Raw genomic sequence first — 15,008 nt, forward strand, 5'->3', positions numbered from 1 at the left:
TTTTGCTTAACTAGAGTGATCAGGGGCATGCAACTATAGTTTTCCTTCACAGAAAATACATTAGTGCAACATATTCGGAAGAAAATAGCTTCATTTTCATCAGCTGACAACAGAAGTGCAACACAAGTAAATTCTTAGAGTGAAAAAGCAAGGCCTTTTTTGCAAATAACTATGAATGGTCCAACATATGTTTATGATAGAAAGAATGGTGCCAGCTACATTTCCTAGTGTTTTGCTTGAAGTTAACCTTGCATTTTACCAGAGGCTGGCTACACTGAGAAAAGTACCAGAGAAAAGTAGCTACACATCAGTCAGAGTACTGTCTGTTGATAGAATGCCTGTTCATGAATTTTCATCCAAAGTGGAGAAGTGCAACTGAAGCACAAAATTAGTCTGATGCCGAGCAGAAATTACATTAAGAAGCATTATACAACGCATTCGGGAAGTATTCAGACCCCTTCACTTTTTCCACATTTTGTTTAGTTACAGCCTTATTATAAAATGTATTAAATTAATTGTTTTCCTCATCAATCTACACACAATACCCCATAATGAGAAAGTGAAAACAGGATTTTTAGAAAAAATAACAAATACCTTATTTACATAAGTATTCAGACCCTTTGCTATGAGACTCAAAATTGAGCTCAGGTGCATTATTTTTCCATTGGTCATCCTTGAGATGTTTCTACAACTTGATTGGAGTCCACATGTGGTACATTAAATTAATTGGACATGATTTGGAAAGGCACACGTGTAAATAAAGTCCCATAGTTGACAGTGCATGTCAGAGAAAAAACCAAGCAATGAGGTCGAATGAATTGTCGGTAGAGGTCCAAGACAGGATTGTGTCGAGGTGCAGATCTGGAGAAGGGTAGAAAAAAATTATGCCGCATTGAAGGTCCCCAAGAACACAATGGCCTCTAACATTCTTAAATGGAAGAAGTTTGGAACCACCATGACTCTAGAGCTCCTAGAGCTTGCCGCCCGGCCAAACTGAGCAATTGGGGAAGAAGGGCCTTTGTCAGGGAGGTGACCAAGAACCCGGTGGTCACTCTGACAGAGCTCTAGAGTTCCTCTGTGGAAATGGGACAACCTTCCAGAAGGACAACCATCTCTGCAGCACTCCACCTTTATGGTAGTGGCCAGACGGAAGCCACTCCTCAGTAAAAGGCACATGACAGCCCGCTTGGAGTCTGCCTTTTGGCAACTAAAGGAATCTCAGACCATAAGAAGCAAGATTCTCTGGTCTGATGAAACCAAGATTTAACTCTTTGGTATGAATGAAAAGCGTCACGTCTGGAGGAAACCTGGCACCATCCCTAAGGTGAGGCATGGTGGTGGCAGCATTATGTTGTGGGGATGTTTTTCAGCGGCAGGGACTGGGAGACTAGTCAGGATCGAGGGAAAGATGAATAGAGCAACGTACAGAAATATCCTTGATGGAAACCTATCTCCAGGACCTCAGACTGGGGCAAAGGTTCACCTTCCAACAGGACAACAAACTTAAACACACAGCCAAGACATCTTAGGAGTGGTTTCGGGACAAGTCTCTGAATGTCCTTGAGTGGCCCAGCCAGAGCCTGTACTTGAACCTGATCGAACATCTCTGGAGAGACCTGAAAATAGCTGTGCACCGACAATCCCCATCTCACCTGACAGAGTTTGAGAAGCTCTGCAGAGAAGAATGGGAGAAACTCCCCAAATACAGGTGTGCCAAGCTTGCAGTGTCATACCCAAGAAGACTTGAGGCTGCAATCGCTACCAAATGTGCTTCAACAAAGTACAGAGTAAAGGGTCTGAATACTTATTGAAATGTGCTATTTCAGTATTATTATAATTTTTTGCAAAAATGCCTAACACCCTGTTTTTGCTTTGTCATTATGGGGTATTACGTGTACATTGATGAGGGGGGAAAAAACAATTGAATCAATTTTAGGATAAGGCATACTTTCCGAATGTTTACAAAACTCAGCAAGATACTGTATTTCTTTTTTTTTTAAATTTTACCCCTTTTTCTCCCCAATTTCGTAGTATCCAATTGTTGTAGTAGCTACTATCTTGTCTCATCGCTACAACTCCCGTACGGGCTCGGGAGAGACGAAGGTTGAAAGTCATGCGTCCTCCGATACACAACCAACCAAGCCGCTGCTTCTTTAACACAGCGCACATCCAACCCGGAAGCCAGCCGCACCAATGCGCCGGAGGAAACACCGTGCACCTGGCCACCTTGGCTAGCGTACACTGCGCCCAGCCCGCCACAGGAGTCGCTGGTGCGCGATGAGACAAGGACACCCCTACCGACCAAGCCCTCCCTAACCCGGGCGACGCTAGGCCAATTGTGCGTCGCCCCACGGACCTCCCGGTCGCGGCCGGTTACGACAGAGCCTGGGCGCGAACCCAGGACTGATGGCACAGCTGGCGCTGCAGTACAGCGCCCTTAACCCGGGAGGCCAAGATACTGTATTTCTTATGCGTTTCACCATTTGTTCTGCTGAAAAATGCCCTGAGTGGCCTAAACAGAACCCACAACCTCAGTCACAAATGAATGATTATAGTCAAGATTACATATTCTGTGGGGTTATTCTGCAGTCTGTGGTCAAACAAATTATATTTTCAAGATTTCATGGAAACTGCAATCGTGATAAGCACTAACCAATCACAGTGTAGAGTTCAGAAATACGCAGACCTGTTGCACCACTCACTTCTGATTTATGATCGTTTTCCTACTTAGAAAATAAGTCATCTCAAAACGGTTTATCTCCATCTAAAACTGAATACCATTATAATCTGATTGAACAGTTGTAACAGGCATACTGTAAAATTATGTACTACTACAGTAATTACTGCATGATTGGGTGGACTGCTTCGGCATTCAACAACGCATCACTTGTAATTTGCCAAACCTTTTGTCAAGACAGCAACAACAGAGTTGGCAAAAGCAGAAACATTGTTTCTGTCAAGCCATTGTGTAATATCACTGAGATACAATGTCCAAAAATGTGGAATAATTCTTGGTCATATTGTTGTTTTGGTGTGACAATGCATCACCACAAAGATATTTGGAACAAAGGCCGCTGATATGTCGTCAATGAAATACGGGTAACTGCCAAAATAATGGAAACACTTGAGTAAAGGAGGGATACAAAGGGTATTGAAAGCGGGTATCTCCACACAGGTGTAGTTCCTGATTTAATTATGCAATTAACATCCAATCATGCTTAAGATCACGTATAAAATGCTGGGCAGGCCATTATTTTGGCTACCGTGGCTATGCCCCCATAGGATGGCAATGCCCCCATCCACAGGGCACGAGTGACCGGAATGGTTTGATGAGCATGACAACGATGTAAACCATATGCCATTGCCGTCTGTCAGCTGGGGCCTCCATTTATAACCGTTGCGTGAATTTTGCAATAAATATCTGCGTGCGCCATTTCTGAAAAGACTGCATGCACAAAAATATGAATATTTATACACTTGGCGCACGCCATATATACACATTTCTCATTATAAATCAGACCTGTTGTAAAACGGTGCGCACGTGATAACAATGCTTTTATTTACTCTATGTTTTGGAAATACTGGAATTATGCCAAGACAGTGTCTAAAGGAAATATATATGGCGAACTTGATCAAATGTCTTTGGAGTTGTTGGCAGAATGTTTTCTCTTGCAGTGACATTTGCTGCATTTGACCGTTTCTGAAAGACAAAAACATTTGCAAATTGTTGTGGATCTGTAAACCGATCGTTTGAATTCAATACAAAAAAAATAATTGCCTATATAATAACCCCAAGTAAATTACAGATGCACGTGGTCATTTGTTGTATGGCTACTTCGGGAACATGTACTCATCATGGCCAGAAAAGGCAAGGAATTTGCTGACTGAGGTTGAAGTGCAGACTATCAGCTTTAATTTGATGTCATTTTCATCCATATCGAGTGAACCGTTTAGAAATTACAACATTTTTTGTACATAGTCCCCACATTTTAGGGGACCAAAAGTAATGGGACAAATTCATTTACGTCAATCGTGAATAATGAGAGCGAGAGAGTTAGAGGCATAAATATCATACCACCCCCCCCCCAAAAAAAATGCTAATCTTCATTATTCACGATTCAATCCGTTATCATGGTGTAGTATCTACATTAATGTAGAAGTGTTTAGAGACATATTCTACACTTATTCACAATAAAAGTTACTCCAGTAATAATCTGCTCTGAGTAGATTGTGAAGCACGAAGCAGAATGATTGAAGACTTTTTGACAAGTCATCCTTTGTGCATGTTCTTACTAGGGGTGTACATTTAGATGTAAATGAGATGTTGTTCCACTGCTAGCCTGGGAGAAGTGCTCTGTGAGGCATACCTCCGGGTAATGTGATCCCATAATGACACAGCATTCTATATCGTCCTCTCAACAAAAGATGACCTCTCTATCTCTCTTTCCATACTATGCATAATAACATACTTGGTTTAATCAAATTTAGTAACATGAGAAACATAACACATTATTTTTTTTCAGCAAGCTTCAGGTATTCAATATAAGGTATTTATGGTCAAACACTTGGTTACCTCTTTGACCACAAGTAACAAGTAGGCTGCTTAGTCTCATTGTGTGGGGTATACAGGACACAAACCTCACACTCAGCAGTTACTTTTGTGTTGTGTGGTCACGGTTGGCATCCCTCATCTATTTTGATCTATTCATGGTTAAGTCAGAGGGGTAAAGAATTGACCTGGCCCTATTGAAGAGCTAAAAACATCTGACCTGATCCCATAAGTGGGCTGCTATTGTCAGCTGGCTGAGGTGTCTATGTTCAGTAGTAAGGCTTGTTGGGGTCACATGACCTGGAGGTATGCCTCACTGAGCACCTCTCCCAGGCTAGAGGTGGAACAACATCTCAATTTACATCTAAATTATATACACCCCTGGCAGGAACACAAACGAAGGATGACTTGGCAAAAAAAGTGTCTGCAATCGTTCTGCTTCATGCTTCACAATCCACTCAGAGCAGATTATTGTAACAAGTGAGAGTATGGTCTCTCTACATCTTATATATGAAACAGGTTTGAACAATATATTAATTATCAAACGATGTGTAACCTATTTTTCCCATTTTACTTCATTTATCTTCTCATTGTAATACCACAATTGTTGGTGTAATAAATGTCCTATGAACTTACTTTTCTTAATGGCATCCTATTACCATTATTTAATTCATGTTCACATTGTTGGAAAAACATTTAATTGACCTAGTTAAATTCCAAACACAGACAGTGCCAATAGATCACTAGATCAGATCTTTCAATATATCATTAAAGTCCATGTAATATGGTTAGTTATTCTTATATGCCATTCAAATGTTTCTGTGTTGGTTGGTTTTATGTTGTGGTTATGAATAGGGACCATTTAAAATATATATATATATATATATATATATATATATATATATATATATATATATATATATATATAAATATATATATATATATATAAATATGTTTTACCTTTATTTTCCTAGGCAAGTCAGTGAACAACATCTTCATGAAATAGAGGGGTAAACACCTGACAGGTGTTTCTGATCGATACAAAAAAATAGTTTATCTGTCACATCACTGGCAACAGATGACCACCTATATGAAGGGGCTGTCTGCACATGAGTTGACTTTGAACTAAGTCATGGAATGATGAGATCACAATACAGTGAAGTCCGAAAGTATTGGGACATTGACATTTTTTGTTGTTTTGGCTTTGTACTCCAGCCCTTTGGATATGGAATGATACATTGACTGAGGTTAAAGTGCAGACTGTCAGCTTTAATGTGCGGGTATTTTCATCCATTTTGGGTTTACCTGATACACTTCACTGTATTTTGATCTCATCATTCCATGACTTAGTTCAAAGTCAACTCATGTGCAGACAGCCCCTTCATATAGGTGGTCTGCTTTTTGCTGTGCTGCTCACTCACAAGTGGCCAGAGATTGTTGTAGTTTGCTCTGCCTTTACTTGCAAACAAATGTTGATTTTGATCCACATGCAACGGCATGAGAGGTCAAGCAAACAAACCCTCACTCTGTTGCCAGTGATGTGACAGATAAACTTTTTTTTTTTTATCGATCAGAAACACCTGTCAGGTGTTTACCCCTCTATTTCATGGAATATGTCCTGTATTAGAGGTTAGGATGTCTTGCCTGTTTAAGTCTAAAGTTACCCGCTACCACTCACCACCTCAGCATTTGAGGCTCTCCAGGGGGCGATCATCTTCTCCAAGTTGAACCTTCGGAACGCCTAACATCTGGTTTGGATACGGGAAGGAGATGAGTGGAAGAATGCCTTTAACATGGTTAACGGGCACTACAAGTACCTGGTGATGCCATTCGGATTGACAAACGCTCCTGCAGTGTTCCAGGCCCTGGTCAATGATGTGTTCTGAGACATGTTGAACCGATTTGTGGTTGTTTTTGTATTTGTTATGGATCCCCATTAGCTGCTGCCAAAGCAGCAGCTATTCTTCCTGGGGTCCAGCAAAATTAAGGCAGTTTATACAATTTTAAAAAAATTCAATACATTCACAGATTTCACAACACACTGTGTGCCCTCAGGCCCCTCCACCACTACCACATATCTGCAGTACAAAATCCATGTGTATGTATAGTGCGTATGTTATCGTGTGTGTGTGTGTGTGTGTGTGTATGCATGTGTCTGTGCCAATGTTTGTTGCTTCACAGTGCCCGCTGTTCCATAAGGTGTGTTTTTTTTATCTGTTTTTAATCTAATTTTATTGCTTGCGTCAGTTACTGTCAGGTGTGTGCGTACTGGTATCGAAGTCAGGTGCAGGAGGGCAGAGAGTTGTGAACAGGGGCACACTTTATTGAGGCAGGAGATACCAACAGACGGACGCAACTGCGTCAAAAACCTCCAGCCTATAGGCAAAAGTGCAAAACGCGCAAAAATGTCACAATTTATGTTTAAAAAACATCTTTGTGAACAACACGGTATAGGCAAACCAGTCTGGCGCGTCAACAATAAACACGTAACACAAACAATTTCACACAAAGACATGAGGGGGAACAGAGTAATAAATACATGCAGTGTGATTGGGAAATGAAAACCAGGTGTGCAGGGAACAAGACAAAACAAATGGATAAATGATAAATGGAGTGACGATGGCTAGAAATCCGGTGACGTCAACCACCAAACGCTGCCCGAACAAGGAGAGGAGCCGACTTCGGCGGCAGTTGTGACAGTTACTTGATGCGGAATAGAGTTCCATGTAGTCATGGCTTTATGTATTTACTGTGTGCCTCCCATAGTCTGTTCTGGACTTGGGGACTGTGAAGAGACCTCTTGTGGCATGTCTTGTGGGGTATGCATAGGTGTCCGAGCTGTGTGCGAGTAGTTTAGACAGACAGCTCGGTGCATTCAACATGTCAATACCGCTCATAAATAAAAGTAGTGATGAAGTCAATCTCTCCTCCACTTTCAGCCAGGAAAAATTGACATGCATATTATTAATATTAGCTCTCTGTGTACATCCAAGGGCGAGCCGTGCTGCCCTGTTCTGAGCCAATTGCAATTTTCCTAAGTAATGTGTTTTGAGTGTTTTGTTCCAAATACAATGCTTTTAGTTTTAGAAATATTTAGGGCTAACTTATTCCTTGCCACCCACTCAGAAACTAACTGCAGCTCTTTGTTGAGTGTTGCAGTCATTTCAGTCGCTGTAGTAGCTGACGTGTATAGTGTTGAGTCATCCGCATACATAGAAACTCTGGCTTTACTCAAAGTCAGTGGCATATCGTTAGTAAAAATTGAAAGCATGGGGCCTAAACACCTACCCTGTGCAATTCCTGATTCTAATTGGATTCTATTTTATAGACTTCCATGAATGAACACCCTCTGTGTTCTGTTAGACAACTAATTCTTTATCCACATTTTAGCAAGGGGTGTAAAGTCATAACACATACGTTTTTCCAGCAACCGACTGTGATCAATAATGTCAAAAGCTGCAATGAAGTCTAACAAGACAGCCATCACAATCATTTTGTCATCAATTTCTCTCAGCCAATCATCAGTCAAGTGCTGTGCTTGTTGAGTGTCCTTCCCTATAAGCATGCTGAAATTCGGTTGTAAATTTTTTTACTGTAAAATAGCATTGTATCTGGTCAAACATATTTTTTTCCAGAAGTTTACTAAGGGTTGGTAACAGGCTGATTGGTCAGCTATTTGAGCCAGTAAAGGGGGCTTTACTATTCTTGGGTAACGGGATTTACTTTAGCTTCCCTCCAGGCCTGAGGGCAAATGCTCTCTAGTAGGCTTAAATTGAAGATGTGGCAAATAGGAGTGGCATTATCATCTGCTATTATCCTCAGTAATTTTCCATCTAGATTGTCAGACCCCGGTGGCTTGTCATTGTTGATAGACAACAATATTTTTTTCACCTCTTCCACACTGACTTTACGGAATTCAAAAGTACAATTCTTGTTTTTCAGAATTTGGTCTGATATACTTGGATGTGTAGTTTCAGCGTCTGTTGCTGGCATGTCATCCCTAAGTTTGCTTATGTTGCCAATGAAAAAGTAATTAAAGTAGTTTGCAATATGAGTGGGCTTTGTGATGAATGAGCCATCTGATTCAATAAATGAAGGAGCCGAGTTGGCTTTTTTTTTCCCCAAAATGTCATTTAAGGTGCCCCAAAGCTTTTTACTATCATTCTTCATATAATTTATTTGTTTTGTGGTGTAGTTTCTTTTTTATTTAGTTTAGTCACATGATTTCTTAATTTGCAGTACATTTGCCAATCAGTTGGGCTGCCAGACATAATTGCCATACCTTTTGCCTCATTGCTCTCAACCATACAATTTTTCAATTCCTCATCAATCCAAGGGGATTTAACAGTTTTTACAGTCATTTTCTTAATGGGTGTGTGCTTATTAGTAACTGGAATAAGTAGTTTCATAATTGCATCAAGTTGCTCCTCATTACACACCACAGACCAGCAAATATTCTTCACATCATCAACATAGGAATCACTACAAATGTATTGTATGACCTGTTATACACTATATTAGGCCCGGCCTTTGGAACTTTGGTTTTTAATATGGCTATTATATTGTGATCACTACATCCTATGGATTTGGATACTGCTTTAAAGCAAATATCTGCAGCGTTATTAAAAATGTGATCAATACATGTTGATGATTTAATTCCTGTGCTGTTTGTAACTACCCTGATAGGTTGACTGACAGGCACTGGTTACAGTTTGAAGTTTTTTCCTGAGTGGGCAGCTTGATGAAAGCCAGACAATATTTAAATCACACAGAAAATATACTTCTTTGTCGATATCACATACATTATCAAGCATTTCACACATATTATCCAGATACTGACTGTTAGCACTTGGTGGTCTATAGCAGCTTCCCACAAGAATGAGCTTTAGGTGAGGCAGATGAACCTGTAGCCATATTACTTCAACAGTATTTAACATTAGATCGTCTCTAAACTGTACAGGAATGTGGTTCTGAATATAGACCGCAACACCGCCTCCCTTTGGCATTTCTGTATTTTCGGTAGATGTTATAACCATGTATTGCTACCACTGTATCATCAAAGGTATTATCTAAGTGAGTTTCAGAGATAGTCAGAATATGAATGTTATCTGTTTACATGCAAGTTATTGACTTCATGGACCTTGTTTCTTAGGCTACATATGTTAATATGGGCTATTTTTAGCACTTTTCTGGGTTGCTTGATTGTTTTTAATGTTTTACTGGGAAGCTTATCAGAGGTAGACTTACTCATGTTATTTACATTGGAACTGATAGGGCAGGGTGAGCTGCATAAAGGGGTCTTCCTACTATTGCACACCGTCTCAGTGCTAACAGAGTAACTCTGGTGTATAAACTCATGATTACTGCTTTACAATCACTGTAGGATAAGCAGATGTATACGGTGCAATTAGGAGTACATAAATTAAATTACTTACATTGTGTTTACCAATGCCCTTAAGATCATGTACATTTGATGCAGCATTATGACGACTCATTGTCGCAATGGTAGGGATTAACTGAGCTGGTCTTGGATCATTTACCAGTCATTGTTTCAATGCAGCCTTGAAATGGGTGGACAGAGTCCAGGAGGCCAGATTATTTGGATGAACTCCATCATTCCTGTAGAGTATTGTCTGTTTCCAGAAGGTGTCAAAGTTATCAATAAAAGTGACTCCAGCAGAGCTGCAGTAGTCTTTTAGCCAGATGTGTAATTCCATCAGTCTGCTGAATCTTTTACACCCGCGGCCCAATGATGGTACTGGACCTGAAATTATTGGCCGTTTTTTGGAGTCTTTTAATGCTAAAATCAGTTCTTTAAAATCCAGTTTCAAATGTTTCGGGCTAGGCCTCCTAATGTTGTTTGACCCACCATGGACTACGATAGTGTCAGCTCCCGGCATCTATGGTAGAACAGTCAGAAGCAGCCTTATGTCCTGTACTCGTGCTCCTGGGTAGCACAGGGTTTTTGCCTTGGGGACCGAGATGTTTCTCACCATAGAGCTGCCTATGATGACAGCTGATGATGTTGAATGGCCGCCTTTCCTTCCAGTTCTCTGCTGCCAGTGACTGGAACGTATTGCAAAAATCACTGAAGTTGGAGACTTTTATTTCCCTCACCAACTTTAAACATCAACTATCTGAGCAGCTAACAGATCGCTGCAGCTGTACATAGTCCATCTGTAAATAGCCCACCCAATCTGCCTACCTCATCCCCATACTGTTTTTATTTGATTTACTTTTCTGCTCTTTTGCACCCCAGTATCTCTACTTGCACATCATCATCTACTCATTTATCACTCCAGTGTTAATCTGCTAAATTGTAACTATTCGCTCCTATGGCCTATTTATTGACTACCTCCTCATGCCTTTTGCACACACTGTATCTAGACTTTCTTTTTTCTACTGTCATTGATTTGTTTATTGTGAAATTGGCTTGTTATTGTTTACTCCATGTGTAACTCTGTGTTGTTGTCTGTGTCACACTGCTTTGCTTTATCTTGGCCAGGTTGCAGTTGCAAATGAGAACTTGTTCTCAACTAGCCTACCTGGTTAAATAAAGGTGAACAAAAAAAAAATGGGCCTGTCTCTCAGGCAGAGCTCAGAGGATCTGAACCCGAGGTAGAAGCCACCGGTGAGGGAGACAGAGCCAAGGACAAATACGCAGGTACCTCCGGATCCAATCTTTCAAATCACTTGCTATTGGCTCAAGAATGGAATCCAATCCATAAGTTTTAAGGTCCTGGGTATGGAAAAGTGCGCATAAGTGAATATTTACCAAATTAAATTAAACTTTGGGGTAACATTTCTCAAAGTAAAGTATATACCTTCCAACTTGCGAATATCCTGTTTTGATCCCAATAGATTAGCGGTCTCAAAGTCATAAGAGTTGAATTTGCAACGCATTTTTCTCTTTAGAAAAGAGAGGATGTCTCTTCATATATAGTCCATCTTCCAAATCAAAGTTAACTCCATCTTTAAAAAAGCTCTGAGCTCAGCAACCCTGTGCATCAGAGTCCCTGGGTTCGCGCCCAGGCTCTATCGTAACCGGCCGCGACCGGGAGGTCCATGGGGCGACGCACAATTGGCCTAGCGTCGCCCGGGTTAGGGAGGGCTTGGTCGGTAGGGGTGTCCTTGTCTCATCGCGCACCAGCGACTCCTGTCAAATGTATGCGTGGCCAGGTGCACGGTGTTTCCTCCGGTGCATTGGTGCGGCTGGCTTCCGGGTTGGATGCGTGCTGTGCGGCTTGTGTATCGGAGGACGCATGACTTTCAACCTATATCTGGTGAAGTAGTCATTGAAATGCCAGTATTTTACAAAATTAAGGCTATTGTTCTGAAGCTCTTGAAACCTTATGTTTTGATGATCATGTGCATGCATTTAAAGTTGTTTTGAAGCAAAGTCCACCATGTAAATTAGTATTTCATGTAAATTACATCATTTACCACAAACCTTTTCATTTGCTCATGTCATATGGAGCAATGGATTCTTTTGACTATATTGTACTCTTACTTGATAACAGTTTAAGCCAGGGCTGGGACTTGTGGTTTGGTCATAATAAACATATTTGAATGTTGAAACAGCTTTGCTTGAGTTTATTGTGAAATTCCAAGTGCTTTTACAAAATATAATTTATATTTACATGGGGAAGAGTAAATAAATGAACACTGTATAGAGTAAACACAGTTTTACTCTAAAAGGAGTCACCCTAGATCAACACTTTTTACTCTGTGTAGAGTGGGGCCATATGTACTTGCCGACAGTGTTACATTTAACACTGTTAAATCAACACTTTCAAATTTACTGTGTAGAGTTTACAAGCTTGATGTAACCATTGTGTGCCAGGAATATGGGATCAAGTACTAAACTTTTGACCACTAATACACAAGTGAATTTGTCCCAATACATTTGGTCCCCTAAAATGTGGCGACTATGTGCAAAAAGTGCTGTAATTTCTAAATGGTTCACCCGATATGGATGAAAATACCCCAAAAAATGAAAGTGGACAGTCTGCACTTTAACCCCATAGTTCTTGTATAATTTCAAATCCAAAGTGTCACTGTCCCAATACTTTTGGAGCTCACTGTATATCTGATCTTATGCAAGCAGTATATTTGTTGAAAGGGGAAGGTGAATTAGGGGTTAAATAAGCAGTTGGAGCTGCAGATCTCCTTTCAAAGTCCTTTTACACAACAATGATGGCTGTGCATTCATCATTAAGTATACCCAAGTGCACGTGTTGCTCTTTAAAATGGGCTTGTCATGTTTACATTGGTTAGTTATTGATGAATAATTCTGCATATCATAATAATTTGTAAAGTAGGAGGTTATTGATATCCCCCTTCTCATCTTAGTGCATGGATCTGAAGGTGTGTGGGAAACTTCCCTCAAGAGGTAGAACTCCAACTTGGTACTATGTAAGTGCAGCAAGTCATGTGCCAATACAGGATTACAGGGATAGTTCAAAGCAGTGAAAACATCTGACCTGGTCCCATTAGTGGGATGTTATTGTCAGTGTCTATGTTCAGTAGTAAGGCTTTTGCTGTGTCATGTTGGGATCACATGACCTGGAGGTATGCCTCACTGAGCACCTCTCCCAGGCTAGAGGTGGAACAACATCTCAGTTTACATCTAAATATACACCCCTGGCAGGAACACAAACGAAAGATGACTTGGCAAAAAGTGTCTGCAATCATTTTGCTTCACAATCCACTCGGAGCAGATTATTGTAACAAGTGAGAGTATGGTCTCTTTAAATCGTATATTTGAAACATGTTTAGAACAATATATTAATTATCAAACAATGATGCGTAACCTATTTTTCCCATTTTACCTTTTCTTTGTAATACCACAATTGTTGGGAAATGGACACCGTACTCCACGACCAGCTGGCTCCACTGGGTACGACCATGAAGGAAATCCTCCGCCTTCTCCACCGCCTCGACACCACCAGCGAGGTTCTCCATACTAGAGGTCAACCGATTATGATTTTTCAGCGCCGATACCGATTAATGGAGGATAATAAAAAAAGCCGATACCGATTAATTTATATTTGTAATAATGACAATTACAACAATACTGAATGAACAATGAACTGTCACGGTCGTTATAATGAATGTCGGACCAAGGCAGAGCGTACGTAGAGCTCCACATGTTTCATTGAAATGAAACTCACAAAAACAATAAAGAGCAAAAAAAAAAAAACGAAAACGTGAAGTCATGAAGTGCTCACAGGCCACTACACACAAACAAGATCCCACAAAACACAGTGGGGAAAATGGCTGCCTAAATATGATCCCCAATCAGAGACAACGATAAACAGCTGTCTCTGATTGGGAACCATACCAGGCCAACATTGACATACAATAACTTAATTAACATACCCTAGTCACACCCCGACCTAACCACCATTGAGAATAAAGGCTCTCTATGGTCAGGGCGTGACAGTATCCCCCCCCCCCAAAGGTGCGGACTCAAACCAGACTCAGTAGGGGAGGGTCCGGGTGGGCATCTAACGTCGTGGGCGGCTCCAGTGCGGAGCGAAGTACCCACTCCCTTGCGGGTATGGTACCGGGTAGAATGCCGTGCCCGTACTGGGCACCGGCGCAGAGGAAGGCTCCTGCCATGGAGCGTGACTGGACGCCGTGCCTGGACTGGGCATCAGCGCAGAGAAGGGCTCCTGCCATGGAGCTGGACTGGACGCCGTGCTTGAACTGGGCATCGGCGCAGAGAAAGGCTCCTGCCATGGAGCGGGACTGGAAGCCGTGCTCGGACTGGGCCTCGGCGCAGAGGAAGGCTCCTGCCCTGGAGCTGGAGGTTCTGGACCGTGGACCATCGCAGGAGGTTCCGGACTGTGGACCATCTCAGGACTGGGAACTGTCGCCGGAAGCTTGGTGCGTGGGGCCGGCACTGGTGGTACCAGGCTGGTGACATACACTTTAGGATGAGCGCGAGGAGCAGGCACAGGACGTACTGGACTGTGGAGGCGCACTGGAGGCCTGATGCGTAGGACCGGTACAGGTGGCACCGGGCTGGTGACACGCACCTCAGGTCGAGTGTGGGGAGGCACAGGATGTACTGGACTGTGGAGGCACACTGGAGGCCTGATGCATGGGACCGGCACTGGTGGTACCGGGCTGATGACACGCACCTCAGGGCGAGTGCGGGGAGGAGGCACAGGACGTACTGGACTGTGGACATGCAATCCAAGGAGAGTGTGAGGAGCAGGCACAGGACGTACTGGGTTGTGAAGGTGCATTGGAGACCTGGTGCGTATAGCCGGCATCAATTGTTCAGCAACTTTAACACACTTCTCATGACGAGTACGGGGAGCTGACTCATGTGGCACCAAACTGATAACACGTTCCTTTAGTCCAAATCCGTGCATCCTCCACCAACTCGACAACTCTCCCTTTTCTCTCTCCTCCAAAGTCTCCTTCTCCCAGACTGACTCTGGTTCAC

Source organism: Oncorhynchus clarkii, chromosome 22, assembly GCF_045791955.1.
Source record: "Oncorhynchus clarkii lewisi isolate Uvic-CL-2024 chromosome 22, UVic_Ocla_1.0, whole genome shotgun sequence".
NCBI lineage: Eukaryota > Metazoa > Chordata > Actinopteri > Salmoniformes > Salmonidae > Oncorhynchus > Oncorhynchus clarkii.